Source organism: Diachasmimorpha longicaudata, chromosome 7, assembly GCF_034640455.1.
Source record: "Diachasmimorpha longicaudata isolate KC_UGA_2023 chromosome 7, iyDiaLong2, whole genome shotgun sequence".
NCBI lineage: Eukaryota > Metazoa > Arthropoda > Insecta > Hymenoptera > Braconidae > Diachasmimorpha > Diachasmimorpha longicaudata.
The window spans coordinates 4,721,489-4,740,258 of record NC_087231.1 but is presented as its reverse complement, the minus strand read 5'-3'; the positions used below and the strand labels follow the sequence as shown (position 1 = coordinate 4,740,258).

The following is an 18,770-nucleotide window of genomic DNA, read 5'->3' as shown; positions in this document are numbered from 1 at the left end:
AATCGTCTTAATCTTCCGCTGATAATTCCTCGAATGTCAATCGCATGAGACAACGCTGAATGTTCCACTAATTGGCAGCACATAATCGTCAACCTACTCAACAGCCCTCTCGCAAACTCCACCCCGAGCATTACCCCAAAGGCCTCTTGCACTGTTTCCCCAAGCGAGTGCTATTCACCTTGTCCTTCAAGTAGTGAGAGTCACCGCTGGTCAGACGCCGGGTGCCAGAAATCCAGAATGGGTGAAATGAAGTAGCAACGGGCCAATCTATCGGTAAAGACAGGGCTTCGTTTCGATTCGGCTTCTAAACAGGAACCCATCCTCCCTCCGTCCCCTCACCCCCGGAATCTCGCAGCCCCTCCCGCCGCAAACCAACTCGGAAACGTTTTCAAGCATTAATTCAACAGTGTGTATGTGTATGTGTGTATGGAAGGGAAAAGCGAGATGCGCGCAAGCGCTTATGGTACGTTTCGATCGACGAGACGACAGACGGAAGGAAGAGAGACGAAATAATGGAGGGTGAGGAAGAGAGTGGAGGGAATCCGGGCGGGCGCTTCGAGTGTCGACCTCTCGAAGACGGCCACGAGTGAGTCTCGCAGTGGTAAAAATCGACTTGGATAAATGTCCTACTGGGGTGGGAGGAGTGAGGGGTTCAATCGAATTATAGAGTTTTCATCGACTACTTAATGTCGACTGCAAATCATTTTGGTTTATTTTACAATTGATAGTCTAGCAAAGGAAACACGAGCGTTTTGCGATGAACGAAATACCTAATCGGTGGTTTATGGACCCGGGTTTTAGGTTATTTATAAACGATGGGCTATTTTCATTCCTCGGCGAGTCAATGTGCGCGACGATCACCCGGTGACCCCTCTCAGGTCTCGGGATATAGTGAATTAGTTATTTGATTTTATGGCTTGATATGTCAGCTATCATCGGTTAGTCAATTTCCAGGAAAAAATTGGAAATTTTTTATTAGATAGAAACAGATAGAGACCACTTAGAAAATAGAATTTGCGTCAAGTTCTGTTTTGTGAAGGATCTCTCATTTGATCATCACGAGTCTCCCGAATTGCCGAACATAAATTAGATTGTAATTAGCAAGATTGAGAATTAAAGTGCAGACGTTCGTTTGCATTTTCTGGAAGGGTTGAGGAATGCTCGAGGTAAAGTACTTCGCGCTGAATTTTTTGATGGTCAATAGAACTCAGGAGAGATTGGTATCAGAAGGGGAGAGATTGTTTATCATTGTTTCACAAGTGTGTTGGTCCAACGATGCTTAACAGTTTATTGGATTGAGCTGATTAAATTGACGGGGCAGTGGATTTTGATATTCTCGATGACGTAAACGTGATGTTGAATAAGCGTTATCCGATATTCACGCGTTTACCCGGTGATTTTTCCCTCATTTAGGCCGTCGATGGGGTTATTCCCGATAATTTCCAGTGGTCTGGCATTGACTGATGAATGCCTGAAGCTGTGTGCATGTGTCGAATGAGTAAACGCGTTTTAATCTCAACGAGAAATTTCTGGAATAAACTGGCTGGGGGCAGTTAGATTCCACGAAATCGCTGCCATCACACGAGGCTCCTCAATTTTTTAACCTAACGCCTACAGTGCGTGACAAGAAGTCGTGCTAAGGGAGAAATGTTTGGTGTATAATATCCTATCGCTTTATCAAAATGTGAAATGAGTCATCTCTCATAAAAAATTTAATGTTGAGGAATAATTATCGTCACACAAACCCTGTTGAAAGTTTTTTTTTTGCCTAAAACTTTATGAGTAGAGTTTTAAAATTTCCATTGGGAAATCCCTTGGTAATTTAGCATTATCAGCGTTGAGGGATTAAAAAAAATTGGGAGATGGAACGCGTTTTTTTTTATTTATTTAAAGTGTGAAAATCTAAAAATACACTTTATTTACACTGTCAGTACCAAACGATTAGCCCAGTTTTTATGTCGGAATATTTACATAAAGGCCAACAGTTATTATTGGAATAGATTAGACTTTGGGTTACATTCGGCGAATATTTAGTACGTGTTGTATAAAATTTTAATGGCGCACAATAATTTTTATCATTATCAATAAAAAATGTGGAAATTGATGAAGAAAAACTAACTGATGCATCAGTGCACTTTTATAGAACTGTAGAATATTTTTTTGCAATTTTTCTCGAGGTCGGTGATGGATTATGTAAAGAGGTGAGAAGGAATATTACTCAAGTTATTCATGTTATTTTTGATGGGAAATTCCTTGGCAACGCATCAAATGTCGGTTTAATGTGTGCTTCTGTCATTCCATCTTTTTACATTGTTTTTTTATTTTTCATTAGATTCACAAAAAAGATCAAATGCAAACCGGGGATTTCTCTCTGCTGAATTAAAATAAACGAGAGGGGCAACTTTATTCTATCATGAATGCCATTGTTACCGCAGAAAAAGTAGCATTCCCCACAAAAACAAATATCAACACCGGAATATCATAAATATTTGATGCTGAAGTACAATGTTGATATTGAACTGAACTTCTCAGTCTAAAATTACCCACTGCAACTTTTTTTTTCTTGTGTTACCTCGACTGAACTGAAAATAAACAATTTCGGTGGCAAAATGTTTCCATTGTCTTTGTAGATACAGATCTGAGGAGTCTGTCGCCTCTTGGGATGATATTTTGCCATTTTCAAGTCGTAAAATAATAATTCTCATGGCCTATTTTTTCCATCTGGTGTAAACCCGGGAGTGCAGACCAATTACATCTTAGTACTCAATTCATTTGGCTACTATCCAACATTTGATTTTCTTCCTCCAACATTTTTCCTGCATGTTTGCAGATCGTGTCCCATTACTCATGAATTTTATCCTCTAAAGGGAGAATGAAAAGAGGAGGACCAATAAATTTTTTCACTGCGCTATCGTAATTACCGATATTGAGCTCGAAAAAGTGGAAATTCCATAAAAAGCATTCTTCATTAAATTTCAGCTGTTAATTATTAAATGATTTCTCATTCAGGTCAAACACACAGAGGAAAAAGTAGGGGAAAAATTATCGTGCTGCTGAACTCTCTCCTTAATTAATCAAGTAATTATAATTTTTCTGAAATTGATTTCGGATTTGGAGATATTTGAACATAAAAAAAATTAGTTCATCGGTGACTTTATGTTGGAAACTTAAAATTGTTTGATTATTATCTTAATAAGAAACATAATTGGATACTATAAGTTTTATCTCGATGCACCTCAACAAAATTTCTTCTGGGTTTCGTGGAGGGTTAACCTTACCCTCCGGAAGACCCCTGAATGCACCATAATATTCTTGATGCAAGAAATTGTATCTCCCGTAAATTCCCGCTGCACTTGTGGAATCAACGACTCTAAATCACTGTGAGAAATTGATTAATTTCCAGGCGAATTAATTAATCTACCGATACGCAGCATTTTTCGCTACTCTCCCCTTTACGACTCGTTTCCGGTCAGTTGAAACCATTACTGACGCCATGGATCCACGGAAAATTCGGGCGCGGAAAATTCCGCTGCACGAACTGACTAGAAACATTAAAAAAACAAACAATAGCTCCCCTGTGACCCAGTTTGTCAGTGAAATCTCAAAAGCTACCCGAAACCACAAATACGTAAACTGCATAATATTCGACAATTTTGGTACGCCAGTAACTGTGGATCATACGGGCATACGAGCGGAAATGCAATTAACGGATATGTTGTAGGTTCCCCAGTGCGTCGTTTCTTCTGCTCCTCGGAAGTCGTTGATTGGCAGAATTGATCGTTTCGCGTCGTCTAATATTGAACAAATTCCTCACACAGACTACATTTCAGTGCCCTTTTATTCAAATAATTGCTTCGAACATTTTTATTCATAAAACTGGAAGAATTTGGTATCGATATCTTTTAATTGGTTACTTTTAAAAACTGTTTTGACATTTTTTTTGAAAAACTCACAATAAATATTTTTATCATTTCCCCATTCTTCACTCACGAATACAAAAATTAATAAAAATCCACAACAGCCATCACTGACAAATTTTAATTATAATTTTAGTTTTAGTTCTAAAAAATTCTCGATCTCAAGGTGCGGTCGGGCAATAAATAAAGCTGAGGTACCAAAAGTTGCGCATAAATAGCGTTACAATATTTCTTTTTCATCATCCGAGAATTATCGCAAGGCACGAAAGAATGGATTTATGGGTTAATAGGCTGAGGTCGTTGACAGGTAATCACACGACGGTGACAATGTCTCATACGATTTCATTTAACGGTGTGGTCAAACAACGATGTTATTGATAAAGGTAAAAAAAAAATAAATCGTTGGTAGCCTATAAGCCAAGAGGGAAATAAAAAAAAAGTGAGATATCCGTATGAAGAATCATGTGTAAGGAGGATGAAAAGGAGGAAAATCCCGTGAAAGCAAGAGAGGAAAAGAGAGTGTGTCTGGCTGGGTTGGCCGGCTGTATCGATCGTCGAATCGTAGGCGCCACGTAGGCGATACGAAGACCTCTATATCGTGAATTGCCCCCTCACAATCGTACGTGTTTCCACTGTTCAAAATTTATTTTTCTTATTATTTTTTACGAACACATATCTATCGGGGTCATTTTCCATTTGCCCCGTACGTGGGATTTTTTCAATTATTGTTGCGCCGGGGAATGGAGCCCATGCAAGTAACGGAAGGAAGGAGGCGAGCAAAAAACCCTCTATTAAGTTAATAAATTAAGTAATTCAGTAAACAACTACAGCTTTGACAGAATATTTCGATAGTGTTGAAAATTCTGGAAGGGAATTTCCTGAACACTTCTCTAATTTTTGTGTAATACTATACATATAGTTGTAAATTTTAATTCCATTCTCAGGTAAAAAATAAATGGAGATAACAAGGAAGAGATTACCCGGAATCGGGATAAATTTGATAAAATAGCATATATTGTTCCTCTTTCCGCATGCGCCCCTAACGATTTGATGAGCGTATCGACGAAATAATTTCCCATAAACAAATACCTCGAATGGAGATAATCACCCTGGACATTTTCTGAGTTTTAGTTATGTACCGAACTGGACCAGGGCTTTTATCAGAAAATTTAACGCTTCGAATTGAATTACCATGTGAATGAGTACATTGAATTATTAAATACCTTCCAATGAGCATTTTCCCCTGGAATATTTATGATCTAAAATTTCCTCACTCCGGTAATTCTAATATATCATGAAAATTTTCCTATTTAATGCCATCCCCGGAGCATTCGTTTTGGAATGAAAAATCTCATCAACTCGAGAGGAGAAAATGGAGAAAGTAAGAACAATGGAGTTCGAGATTGAGAATTTGTGGGGCACGTTCAGTGTTGTGCGACACAAGTTTCTTGGAGAAGTTGAGGCGTGTCCATTCGACGATATTATACCACGGAAATAGCTGAGCACCAGACTCCCTGAACTATCCATCGAAAAATGTTATCCTATTCGCGATAGATGAGTTATAATAGAGTACCAGCCGCAATTGGTTGATAAAAGAAATGAATTATGAAGCCACTTGAATTATTTGGCACATGATTGTTTGCAAAGCCTGGGCGCCATAATCTGTTTCTCATAAGAAAGATAACAAAACCAAAAGACTGGATGACCTCGGTTTAATGGAAAAATTCAAGACCATACAAACACACTAACACACCATCATCATCTAGTTTTCGTAATGGCCCTGGGTGACGCTGTGGGAGTTTGCCACAGCACAGTATATGAATGAAAAAGCCCAACACCACTCGACGTCTGATGATGAAAATTATTTTTGGCATTCAGTGGTTTAAACCATCTCGGCATTGATTGTGCGTTTAGAGAGAATAACGAGCCGCAAGGGGAGTTAATACAGTCTACCTTCGTACTTGTGCGGAAGTTGAATCAAGTGGTGGATTTGAAATATTTGATCGATCCGCTATATGCGGTACTAGAATACATCTGTTTTCAAATTGCTCCGATGAATTTTTAGACGAAGAGAAAAAAAAGTTTATGGTCTGTACACGAGGAGAACTATTCAAGAAAAATTACGTCTTTTCCGTAATTCTGGAGCGAAATGGAACCGTGGAATTTTCCCTGGAAATCCCGTAATTTTTGGTTCAATCAACTGTGAAAAATTACGAGACTATCGGGAAAAATTTCCCCGTCGATTCCGTAATCGATGACCGAACTTTGAGTTCCGTAATTTTTACAGAACCTTTCTCGGTGTGTAATCGCGATATTTTAAAGGAGATACTCTTTTACCTGCCGCTGAACCAATACGTAAAAATTATAAAAAACTAAAGAAAGAAAGAGTACGTTGTTTATTTTAATTCCATAGAAGAATGTAACGAATAATTTTACTCCAAGACTTTCAATATTTTCGGAATTTCCGGAAAATGACGCACAGGATTTTCTCACAGACTATTAGCATCGCTTCTGACAAATTTCTCCCTTCGCATACATCAAAATTATTCTCACCCGGTTTTCCGGGGTATTTTCCCGGAATCAATGCAAGAAAATAAGTGAAGATATCTCATTACAAATATACAAACACAGCTGAGTGTTTCGTAACTAGTAGTGAGGTCATGTAAACTACCCATCGCCCCGAGGATTTATTTGCCTTCATAATACCCCATCCTGTCAATTAAAACGGAATGACATTTAGCGAAATGAAGCACTGCGGGATGGAAAAAAAAAAGTCAAAATAAAATCGTATGTAGGGAAAAAAGAGGATCTGACAGTTGAACGATGGGCTTCTGGATAAAACGCGCTGCGGGACAAATCCCCGTAAATTTTTAAACGGCATTCCGTCGAGTGAATCCAACCTTTCGCACCTCACCACTACCCCGTCGGAATAGCCATTTTATTACGAGGAAATATAGGCTAGAGGAGGTAGATGGAGTTGCAAAAATAACTAGTGAGAATAGCGGAAGGGTTTGAAATACTTAAAGGAAACAGTTTGGAAGGTGGACGGTGGAACGTTGATGCGTTCCGTATTGATCGGACACTGCACCTCACGACCAGTTTTACCAACCCACTGGCTCCCTCTCTTTTTTCCCTCCTTTATCCTCTCGGGCTTCCTCCTTTTCGGAGACTCCTCAGTCCCCGCAGATGGAACGATATCACTGACATTCTATCGATACTACCGGAAGCCACCAATATTTTTTACTCCTTCTCCTTCGGTTCTCTTCCTCCTCCGATTTTTTCGATATCGAAAAGTCCTCAGAACCGACTAAAATGTCAATTTCAGAAGTTGAAACTCAGATCGGAACATTTTGAAAGGTCAGAGCAGCTGACAGCCGGAGGAGCGAGACATGTGTGATGTCTGACCTTGCAGTAATTGGAGTGAATAACAATGTTTGATGTAAGATTGTCCAAGGGGTTGTATAATGCAGGCAACCTGACTGCAAGTTACTCCTCGATGGAGACGAAGTTTTGGGACAAGTTTTGAGGGGGCATTATCAACCTGCGGGTCTTGGGTAAAATTGGATGGCAAACATGTAGCTCGCGCTCATCGGGGCATTTCCAACGACATCAAAGGAGACAACGGCCGCCCACAACGAGAACCGGAGGAATGTAATCTCGTGCAATCACTTAAATTTTTTGCTCAAGTGCTCGAGTTTGTCATTTCTCCCTACGTTTTGGGTCTTTTGGGGGCCCAGAAACATTTTTTTATCCTTCCCCCTCCCATCAATTATTCAATTATCTCAGTACGCGTCTTCTTCTACTTAAAATTTGTCTGCAGTAGTATGATGCAGTAAGTAGTACAACCGCCACACAGATCAGACGTGTGTGATCCTGCTGTACTGTGGGGGGGCGGCGAGAGAGGGGTGTCAGCGGGCCCCTGCCTGCTTTGAAGGTATATTACACGGGAGGAGCAATGATCAACCGTCTGCTTAGTACTAGCTGCATAGACGATGTATTATCGATTATTGCGTTAGGGATTTTGGTTTTGAGGGAGTGGTGTGGACAATAGGGTGGATTGGATGAGTATGCGTACACGTGTATACTTGTTACCTGATAAATTTACCTGCCAGTTGCGAGCTACAGATTCTACCGCATATTATCCCGGGGCAGCCCCTCCTTGTATCGGTTATTTCCGACTGCGTCGTGTTTGCTACGCAAACCATGCGACGTCGTGGTATTCGGGTTTTTCCTGGAAATGACAAATAATTAAATTTTCATAGGTCAGTTTAATCCTGGGTTTTATGCACGGAGGGATGAAACCAACGAGATAATTTACCCTGTATCACTAGTCAAGTGGGCTCAGATGATTTTTCCAGAGCCCAAGGATTTTTGTTATGGGGTAATTCGCGGGGCAATTTTATTGCATCGAATTGTGAACATTTCCATTCTCTGACTTCGTATGTAAAGAGAAAAATAGTGATTGAATGGAATTGCCAGGATGACAGCAAAGAAGGTGAACGAGATTTTTCATTTCCTTCGATGAATGCTTCTCCCCGTGCTTCGCGTTCTCGACGATTATTGACAGATTGGTCATGGAAAAAATTGCCAACCGTCAAGAATTGTCGATATAAATCGTGACGCAATGGTTCTACATATCGTGAGGGCATTCTTCAGACCCCGAGGAGGAAAAAAAATTGCCAACAAAATAACCGTTTCTCGAGTGGCGCGAGCCAGTCGCTATAATTTGATGGCAAATGCTGAGAGTTGAAGAGCGGGTCTAGGCTCGATTTAAATACGTAGATGTAACGGTAGGGGATGAACGAAAATAAGTCGTCCTCGGTGGGAAAATTCGAGCGAGACGTTTGTGTCGCTTGTGGGCGCTGTCCCAGTGGCTAATGTTCGACACGAGACGATGAAAAATCTTTCAGGAATTTCTCACATTTTTTTTTATCATCATCATCAACTGAGACACGCACTACTTACTTATATCGAGTAACTTTCATTCGATTGCGTAATCCCGACTGCTCGAGCGATATCACTTGACACACATTTCATATCTGACAGGAGCGATATTATTTGTCTCTCGGGTTGAAAAAAAAACGTCTGGCGATAGCCATTTAACTGACAATTTATTCAGTCGTTTCCGATTTCTTTCGGGGGCGAGAGAATAGTTTAATGCAAAAGTTCTATATTTTTGACGATCTTGAAAATGAAATATTCACTGGGTATTCAACAACATCAAAGCACTGTCGCAGGATTAAATTTAGCTTGTCCGTGTTTCCTGGTTGGACGCGGCAGCCGCAGTATTTTCATTTATTAAAATCCGCCCCCCTTTCGATCACTCCACCCAGCAGACACTGATCGATCCGCATTTTCGGATTGATTAGTCTAGTGCGCAAGTAAATTAATCGAGCGCATGTTTCATTACACGTAAAGTTGTAGGGAAAATATATTTTTCATTGCCTTCTTCACTTGAATATTTTTTATTTAACATTCCAATCGAAACTTCTAGCGAATTCTCCCGGTGTTTCTACGGTATTTGTTACACATGTTCTCATCTAAACTTTCAATGAACTGTACCTTATTCCATTGCCTAGCCTCTCCTTTTTCATAACCCACATTGTTTCTCCCGATTACATTAAATTGGTTACAGTACCAACTACTCCAATGGCTCCACGTGTCTCCAGCAAAAATAGCCGAGCCCAATCTCCCGAAGAATGTTGCCCATCTGTACAGGAGCCCGAGAATCAGACTGTGATGGAGGGAGAGCTAGGGTTGAAGTATATGTCTATGTATTTTCTTCACTTCGAGGGTTTGAACGATGAGAAGTGTACACAGTACTGCTATATGTGTGGGCGGTTCAACGTTTTGTCGATCGGTAGTTGGTACATATACATGCATATCTATACAGACGATTTGCGCCCGCGTGTCAACTCACCAGGCGAGAAAAGTTTGTCCACTAGGGCGGAATGAAAAGAGAGCCACGAGGGGAATGAGGTGGAGGAAGATGAACGCGTGTATCGGGCTGCGGAAATGTTACTCTGACTTTCTGAGAGTTGATGTATTTGAACATTCAGGGTGAAAAATTCGGGGAGTGGTGGAGAATTACGGTGAGGGGGTGGAGTCAGGCCTTGGAGCGTGTAAAGTTTGGGAAAAAATAATGTTAATGGAAACGCTCGGTGTTTCGTTGAGTCGTGAATGAAGATTTTGGGTATTTTTATTGCTCAGGGTGGATGCCAAAAATGTGAAAGTATCTTTGGAGATATTTCTGAGACAACTGAGGCACTTTTGGCGGCCAGAAAATGCAGAATACTCCACCTGCCAGGGTTCAGGCGTTTGAAAAATTAAAAAAATGTTGTGTAGTCTTTCTTTTAGGGAATTTTGTAGGGACTTGTTCAGTCTGGTTACTATTATTATGTTAGAAATGTCTGCACTGTTGCATGGCTGTAACAAGTAGACGAGGGTTGAATGTTTTGATCGCATTATTCCTATTATCTCATTCCTGGCCCTGCATCCACCCCGACATCTTCATTTCGCTCTATTTTTTTTTTTCTGTCACATCTCACTATCTTTCAAAATGCTCTTCGCACCTTCATAATAACCACACGGTCCGGTACAATCTGGGTGTACAAGCCAGTGTCTATACATCGGTAGCGTCCGACGCCGCTTTATTTAGTTATTTCCCCGGCTTTGACAAGAGGTAGAGCGAGAGATAGTGCGAGAGGGAGGGGAGAAATGCTTTGACCCCCTTTTGTGGAATCTCGGGTTTGTTATAGATGCACATGCCCTTTTATCAGGACAGCAGAAATCTCGGCTACGGGATTCTGAGGGAATCAGGATTCAGGTTACCTTCGGAAATATACGAATGTCGACCTGAAAGCCATTTTGGCCGCGACGAGACAGTCTCGATATCTAGTTGCTCAATGGAAATTCCAGAATTCCGGAAAAGTTATCAGAAACTAACGTCCAAATAATCACACCGTGACATAACCTCACAGTCTAATGGGACCTTCACTACGAGACACTCTTTATCGGAAGTATCGAATGAGTGTCACATAAACGTGATATTTCTTCAAGTTTTTGCGGTGCAGGCTCTTATCATTCAAGATAAACGTTCGACAATATCAACCTTCACGCTTAACAGCCTTTGGCTAAATTTTCGGGAGGTGCTTTTCCAAATTTTTGTGTCATTATCGCTGCATTAAAATTCCAAGGAATTTTGCCAGTGATAATTGAATAAATTTTTTTATTCATCCACTGAGATGACCTCGGTAAAATAGACCGCTGGCCGAAAACGTTTCACCTATTTTTTTTTTAATCGAGGAATTTATAGTTAAATCTAATATTACTCCTGTCCCCATAAATCAAATTCAATGTCACCTCTGAAAATGACTAGTCTGCCCCTGAAATTCCAATTTTCTCCCAATTGTTCCTGACGTATAATGGAAGAAATAAAATTATCCTCAATCGCGATATTAAAAAAAAATTGAATAACTATTAACGACCCATTATTGAACATTTTAATAGCTCTCATTCGAGAAAAAAAATTGGGGCAAAGTGTGACCTTGTTTCCACGCAATGGTGTGACAATACAGGCGCACTCCCACGTTTCGTCAGTGTGAGGGGCTCCTCGGTGGGTTTTGTAAAGAATTTTAAATCTCAATTCTTGATAGTCGGATCATCTACGAGTGTTAACAATATGGGACAAGATGAAAGTGCACGGGCTGTCATATCACGGATAGGTTAAAAGGTCTCGTGTGCTCTATCACAATCAGACGAGAATTGTTTTTCCCTCATTCGACACTCATGAGCTCGAATTAAAACGATAGTGTATTGATCGCCTAAGGTTAAACGCTTTTTCTGTCCTCGTTCTCCATCTCGGGCCTCTTCACATTCATTTTCTCCACTTTTTGCCGACTGCTTGGGGTTTCATTCGCGGGACGAAAACTAGTTACCAGAGCGAGACAAGTCTATTTCCGATGGCAGAGACCCAGAATACACTGTGAAATGATTTTCTTCTTGAGTTGTGTGCAGGTGTTTTTGGGGTCATAGAATTTCAACTAGGTGAATGCGTTCGTGAGTATTATTCCAATGGTGACTGACCAATAGCAGGTGGAGTTGGTTCATGGGTTCATCCGCATTTATGTTACTCAGACACGCGAGCACAGCCAATGAGTGCATTCCACCCATTCGGGATTAGTGGAAACAATCAAGCTCTGAGTGTAATGGATTAACGACCAAATTATGGATGATGTCGAGGCAATTATGCAAGGGATCTGGCTAGAATTTGAAGATATCTGTTGTCGATTCGTGTCAATCGAGGCTTTTCCCACTAAATAAATGCTCACATCCGCATCCGCCTGGCAATTTTTATCCTTTTTTTTGTTGCATTCAATTTACATTTTATTTTACAGCGCGTAAATGTTTATGACACATGATTTTTTACGTGTTGTTTGATGCAAATAGCGGCCTAGAAAATTGAAAATCATTAAAAACCGCAGCACTCATCGATACAATCTATTTATAAATTGTACTTGCCTGGATGATTCATCAGGCAGAAGGAAAAACGAGTACCTCATACTCAACATTAATTCATCACAAATGACGTCACAAGTAGTTGAGTGCATGTCATGGAATGAAATCGTATCATGAAGAAGCCCCCGCTAGACATTGCGAAGAGAGGGGGTGGAGGGAGGAGGGCGAGTTACACCACGAGACACTACAAGCTTATGCTCTCATGCGGATAACTTCATCAGTAAGGAAGAGACCTGGGGGGGCGGTATGTGCGTCAGCAATCTATGGTGAAAACAGTTGATGCTGGTACAGACTTGAGTGGAGAACATGCATAATGATAACGTCATCGAACCGATCAATCTGTCGTTCAATATTCATAGAGTCTTGCTCAACAATTCGTTGAAATTATTGACGTCACTGCGGCGAATGATGATGGATTTAATCGTTTAATTTTAGAATTCATGATTTTTATGAAGTCTCGCGACTCACACAGAACAGGTAGTGAAATATCTACAGACAATTTCCGGCATTTGGAATGTGAAACTCTTTTCATAAAACATAGCTCTGGGAGACAATTGACGATGAGCAGTTCTTGTCACAAATGCGAGCAACCGGAAACAGGTGAAACCTGATATCTCCTGGTAACATCACTGGCTTCAGACACGATTCCACTTCGCTGATAGAAAAAAATTATTTCTATTGATATTTCATACGTTTAAAATGAAGACTAGAGGCTTGGAACAATGTCAAATGACTACTGAATAAATCTGAAAGAGATAATAAATTTTTTTTCGCTGCTAAGATGTGGTGCATTGAAGTTGTCCCCCAGCTTCACATGCTGATGAATAACAATGATTGGAATGAATTATCTGCCTTGACACGACAAGGACTACAGGAAATATTTCCCGTTTTTTTACCCCTCTCCCGCGACCGAGCGATGCATTTAAATAGTGCATCAATTTCTTGTGCTCAAATCTGAAAAAAAGGTGAGGCATATCAAAATGTCCAGTGGCTTGTGAATTGACCTCGTCCTCATCGCTTTAATCAATGACGCAATCGACCTTGTACCTGGTACTTTCTCGTGCCGCGGACGCGTGTGCCCGTGCATTGCCCACTGCAAACGATTGCGAATGACACACGATCTGCTTCAACGCATGTGCGGTTTCCGTTCTTCTTCCCTCTCCCTCCCCGTGTCATTTCACGCATACACAGATATGCCCGCATACAATATCCCATTCGAGATAAGCATTCGGTGTTTGTGATAAAAAATAATACAGGGGGACGAGATGGGGAGACGCAAGAATGAGATGAACTGACTATTTGGGACATTCAGGAATTACCCTGTGCTTTGACGAAGCTCCGGTATGACTTACTCTGATATTGTTAACTCAGTTTTATTTTAAAAAATACTGCATGCATTGTCAAGACTTGTTCATCAAGTGCATCACGAGGATGTTCAGTCGTTTACGTAAGCCGTGAGGACATTCGAGTACTGCGGCTGAGCCGCCGACGCGTAACAACATTGTTCTGAATAATTAAATATCATCAATGCATGGAACTTGAGTAGATCAATGGCAGAGACAACAATATTATTAATTCAGGAAAGAGAACGAGGAATTTTTGTGCAGGGGAATTCTGAGAGAACGAAATAATAGCAATGAGAATATTTACGCGGGAATTTCGAAGTCTCGGCCCTTCTCACCGTAAGGAATTGACATTTTTTAAAAACAAGATGAAACACGAATTGCAAATTTATCAAGTGCAAACATCAGTGAGTTGAATAAACAATTGGAATTGTACTGAATTATTTCTGAAGTTCGGAATGGTCATAATGTTTTTTTTATGACACTAATCACCTATGATTAATAATAGATTCAAGGAATTCTAATGAAATTCCGGTGACGCAAGTCATTTCGAATGCAGCATTACAGCAAATGTCAGTGACTTCACCTGACTCTAACAATTGTGTCACTGTCTGAATCATCATCAGAGGATGTAAAACTAAATGGGCATGAATTCCCAGTTAAATACGAAATATAGTGTAATTACGTTTACTTAGTGGTGGAGCAATAAAATGGGTGGCTGCGTGAAATGTTTCGTTCACGACGTACATGCACAGAAGAAGAAAAAGGAGACCCTCGTTGGTCGTTTAGAACGAGGGCGGAAGAGCCTTCGTCGGGCGCCAACGAGGGGTTGTTGGAAATAACAGGCGTTCTCGTGAATGTGTGTGTGTGTGCACCTGTAAAGTGGGGAACGAAAATAATGAAAATGGGGGATGAAAAGTTGGACAACTAGATCGGTTGAATTGGGGGGGAGGCGATAGATTGGTGGAACCTCCCCGGGGTGAATGATAGGTAATTTCTTTTGCCTCGACGAAGAACAAAGTTGAAGAAAAATTACCAAACACATTAGGTAATCATGGCGCGGTATCCATTCCTCAATCTTTTTCACCCCATATTGAGGGGAAAAATGGGAGACGAATAGTGAGTGAATTTTTTCTCAACAAGATCGGTAAACGGCCAGTGCGATAAAAATTTAACTGCACAGGGAAAAATAATCTTCCCAACTATGGATTCTTTTTTATCGAAAGAATCGTAAAATATCTTCCGCAAATAGTTTTTTTTCATTGCATTCCAATTTTGCTCGACATTTACGTTTCGTACTGTAAACATTGCCGCGATTTTCCAAGTAATTTTTATCGAACTTTACCTTGCGTGAACGGAGAATTACCACAAGGATCCAACGGCCCCAGACATTATCATTGCTTCCATATACCCCCTTAAGACGAGGATGACTAAACCTTATCGATTTCTTCCGAGCATCGTAGAAAATATAGCGCCCTTATTCGCATTGCCCTCTTCCTTCGGCGTCCCGGATGGCGCCGGAGTCGAAGGGGCAGAATACGCATTTCTTTTATGGATCTTCTCGTCGTATCTCCTCTCAACCATTTTATTATTCTCTATTCAGTAACAAATTCATATTTTTTTTATTCTCGTTCTTTATCTAGAGCCATAAGGGAGAATCCATTGAATAGCAAACAACGCTTCATTCTCACTTCAATTTTTTTTTTTATCCACAGCTCAACACGTGCATAAACCGAAAGATAACTGCACAATGTGCAGTCAGATTTAGTGAGGGATAGAGTGAGAAGTGAGGTGAAAAATAAAAGAACAGGAGGAGGGAAACAAAAACGAAAAAAAAAAATGGGAACGGTTTAATTTTCATCCTCGGGCGAATATATTTGCGTTCATACGACAGCACAGGGAGGAATTTTCTCCTCCACCTTCTCCTACTCCCCCTGGATAATGTGCGCACGCATACCGACAGAATGATGACGTAATAGTCTTCTATGGATATCGGGGAAGAGTGCGAGATGAGGAGAGTGGTGAGCTTTCGTTGCGCAAACTCCATCTGCAGTTTCCAGGTCTGACGTCATTGAATCGTCACCGTAACCCAGGAGGGGCCGATAGTATAGCAGGGGTGGTTGGTACTGGCCTGGTAGGTTAATGGAAAATTCAATTCAATAATAAAAATAAGCCAAAAGACAGGTAATAGGAGTTGACAGATATTCGTGGAACGAAATATTCCGAAAAATTCTAGTGCTGGGGGTGGAAATTTCATTGGGACAGATGCCATTTTCCCCCCTCCTTCGTGTGATAATTTGGTAATTCCCGAAAGCACGATCTTAACAGTACTAGGAGTTGCCTTGAAAATTTTATCGTAGGGATATTGATGTGAGAATGTTTGTTCCATTCGGGGGAATTTATATCAATATTTCATACCGTTCGCCTTGGATTGAATAAAAGAAGTTGCTCAATAAGAATTCAATAGAATCGAACCTCAATATATCACAGTTGTCGGGTTGATAATTGCGGTGAATTATCAAAATGTTATGACCGGAATTTTCCATTTGCGCGAGGAATTATCGACCAGATATTGTCGCACTTGGTGTGTCATAAAAAAACTAAATAAATGTCAAGAATAAAGTGTGGCATCTACTTTTACCAGATACATTTACCGAAGTTTTAATTATCTCTCTAATGCGAATTGAATTGATCACCTAGAGCGTTTAAAAGTTTAACCTCAATTCAGCTTTTATTGACGCGACTGAAGATTAACCCATCGTCGAGAATCCGCGCAATCCTCACAACAATATTGCCCCCTTGAATGGGTTTAATAAAATCCACTAGAATTGAAAAATCACCGGAAAGCATCGAGAGATAATTGGAAAAGCCCGAAACAATCGAACGCCTGTAGCTCGCCCGGCCCAGTATCGATAGTTCACCTATTGGAGGGCGGGAAAATTCGTACAGAAGATTTCAACTTGTGAATCCACAATGTTGATGTTTCCATAATTAGCTTTCGCTCGATAGCCAGCCTCGGGTGCTGTCACGCGCATGTACGAGTCCCGAAGGCGTGCACGTGGTGGCTCACTCACTCTTTTATCTCACTCCAACGCACGCGTATCATCGTGGCCCTTCGCCGAAGCGCGCGACTCCCACCGTTCGTATAACTCTTAAATCACGCCGATCGATCGACTCCGCGAGCCGATCGCACTCACAAGGGGAACATTCTCAAAAAGCAAGCATCAAACTCCTAGGAAATTCACGACTAGAGAAATGCCTCGCCCATACCCGCACCTCTTCCCTCTTTTTACACATTTCAAACTCTCACAGTGGCTCTGACGCCTCCACTAACCCATCTATCCATCCGTCATGTTTCAATGTACCTGCGAGGGCATGTGCACCCATGTATATATATGGGTCAGGGGCGCGGTTTTCAACTCTTATCGAACTTCTTACTCTCCAATGGTGGAAATATATTTGAGGTATTCCCCAATATATTGCCAATAACAATTGCATTGCCAATTTTTTTCTCTCTCTGTTCGAACGATATTGACAGAACAATCAAAAAGCGGGCGTTTTCAAAGATAATTTCAGATAATTTAAAGCGGTTTCCCGTGGAGAAGGATTTTTATCTGCAGAATGTCTTCCGGAAGTCTTCAGAAGAATTATTGAAAGACCTTCGGAAGATCTGTCTCGTGACCTAAAAAGATTTTTCGGAAGATTTATGGTAGAGGCACTTGTTATTTTTTTATCTGATTTTTTTTACCTCTTCGATTAATTTGGTATTCGTTTTTTTTTAAACCCATTTAACCGGTCCTCATCGTCTTGACTTTTATTTTTCTTTGCCTGCCTGCGTAATGTCGAATTGACAGGAAAGACAAATGACTTTTTCCCTCGTTGAGACGCATAAGCGGTCCAATGGCCTATTTTATTTTCAGGATCGATTTTGACGTCATCGACGGTCCGATTACACAAATGCTCGGGTATTGCGAATTCCCTCGGCGTTATATTACGAGGAACTGGTGGTTGTGTGGATGAATAATACTGCAGTCTTTCACCTGATGCACAGGGAGGAATAATTATCAAATTGTCAATGCGTCTATTTTGAGAATGGGAGTTGAGAGAGTCTCCATGTATGAGACAGCTCGTTGTTATCATTAATATTCAATATTGTTGTTCTTCTTTGTTTGACGTTCGCTGTTGGCGTTGGAAATTCCCAACAAATTTCTAAATTTCCTCGAGAAATTTATTGGAACGAAATTGAATTTGCCAGAATCATTGAATATTCATGCTCAAGTGTTCAAGGAATCGTGGTCTGCCTACACTACGATTTACCTGGAAGAATGACTATTGATGTGGAAAATAATAAAACATTAGGAAAATCCATTCACGATTTTATATAAATATTAAGTTGTCTTCGAAGTGATCGCGAATGAAACAATGAAATCATCGAAAAACTTGGAATTCTAGAACAATTGCGCTCCAACTGGGTGACCTCATGATGCCGAAAGGTCATTTTCATTTCATAATGACTATTAAATGGAGCTTGTGACAGGTCTATATACAAATAACGCAGTGAAACTGCAAGTCTACACATATACACCACAGTGGAATGTCTGCTGCACTAGAGTTAACTCAAGTGGATTCTATTAATATTTTTTATCGTTGAATGTTTAGTGGAAATTTCCCATCACTATCAGGATCATTTCCACAATAATTTAATTTTTGTATTAACGACGGATGCCGGTGAGGGGGAAGGAGAAGTGGGGTGGGTAGACTCTGATCTATTTAGCCGATCCCAATCAAGTTGAAGAGTGCTGACATCCATTTCGGAAACACCTGCCCTCCCCCTGCCCGGTTCCTGTTCATGACTTGCAGTTGCTGCTTCTTTGCATCTCCAGTCTATCGTCGCTGCCATACTCCAACTTCATCGATTAATAACTCGTTAACTACTTTGAATCGAGAATAAAATGTAAATCAAATCAAGGAAAATGCTCTCCACAAAATAAAT

The 18,770-nt window shown here is 40.6% G+C and overlaps 1 protein-coding gene and 1 long non-coding RNA gene across 16 annotated transcripts in view; one reads left to right on the top strand and one right to left on the bottom strand.

Annotated features, from left to right (window-relative positions):
* The window catches only part of LOC135164474 (uncharacterized), a 38,932-nt gene that overhangs the window by 12,976 nt on the left and 7,186 nt on the right, over nucleotides 1-18,770 (top strand). The gene's annotated exons all lie outside the window — the stretch shown is intronic.
* Pmca (plasma membrane calcium ATPase) overlaps nucleotides 1-18,770 on the bottom strand; it is a 78,581-nt gene that overhangs the window by 53,416 nt on the left and 6,395 nt on the right. For 13 of the 15 annotated variants that reach the window (XR_010299303.1, XR_010299304.1, XM_064124857.1 and 10 more), the window contains exon 2: nucleotides 8,023-8,148. The exons of 1 other annotated variant lie outside the window; for it this stretch is intronic. The gene's annotated coding sequence lies outside the window, so the exon portion shown is untranslated. Of the gene's footprint in view, nucleotides 1-8,009; nucleotides 8,149-18,770 lie in introns of all 15 variants that reach the window. One more of the 15 variants, XM_064124846.1, reaches the window with a different exon arrangement.